Source organism: Geospiza fortis, unplaced genomic scaffold (assembly GCF_000277835.1).
Source record: "Geospiza fortis unplaced genomic scaffold, GeoFor_1.0 scaffold26, whole genome shotgun sequence".
NCBI classification, from domain to species: Eukaryota; Metazoa; Chordata; class Aves; order Passeriformes; family Thraupidae; genus Geospiza; species Geospiza fortis.
In genome coordinates, this window is record NW_005054425.1 from 2,072,580 (window position 1) to 2,073,644 (window position 1,065).

Consider the following 1,065-nt stretch of genomic DNA (forward strand, 5'->3'; position numbering starts at 1 on the left):
GGATTCCCTCATCCTGAGGCCTCCTTCACCTCAGACCTAACCCAAACTTCTTCCTCATCTCCGAGGAGCTCCAACTCCCCATGGAAACATGGGACTGCAGGTGAGCGCAGGAATGTAGCAGCATAACCACTGTGATGTGAACCTTTAAATGGGAACTATTTCAAGCGGTTTGCGGGTCCCGAGCAAGGAGTGACCGCGCTGTCAGACACTCCCTGCATTACGCAGGGTTCCACACCGGGCAGAGCAGCGCGGGCCCGGCCCCGGGGAGCCGCAGGGAGCTGCGGGGCTGCCGCATCCACCGGGAGCGCGTCCCTGCATTGCTTGGTGCGGACACGCATAAGAAACAGGGAGAGGGTGAGGCAGGCACTGAATGCAGCCGGGCTCCCTCCTCTCGCCCCGCGGTGGGTTCAGCCCAGCCCGGTGTGCGCACTAGCGGGCTGAAGGCAGAGACAGGGAGCACTGACGCAGCGCCCCAGCCCCGCTCTGACCCCCCAGGCGCCGCCGCACCGCGAGCTCTGCCGGGGACCGCCTTCCTTCCCGCGGCGACCAATCAGCGCCACAACAGGCCTGATTGATTTTTGTAGTAGCCAATCAGCACTCTGCCTGTGTGCGCCCAATCAGACGCTTGGGGACGCTTTCTCGCCCAATGATAAAGGAGGAACGGAGTTGCGAGGTGGGGCGCGCTTTTTCGTGAGCGGCGTAGAAATCAGCCAATCAGATCAGTGCGGTGGGTTGACTAGTGACCAATGAGCAAAGGGGGCGGGGACAGAGGAACTCGCGAGATTTTGAGAGGTAGGACGGGAACCCAATCTAAGCGAGAGAGCCAATGGCAAAGGGCGGGGCGGGGGCGCAGAACCATTATTGTAACTGGCAGGGAAGCGAGCCAATCAGAAGGCGGAGCTAAGTTCGGCTCAGTGTTCAATGGGCAGCGAAAATCCTCCCATGGTTGAACAGCCGCGATTGACAGGTATGACCGGCCAATGAGATCGCCGCGCCCTTTCTAACTGTCCAATGAGCGAGCGGGACTGGGAGGCGCGCGACGGCGGGCATTCTCGGCCCCCCCCC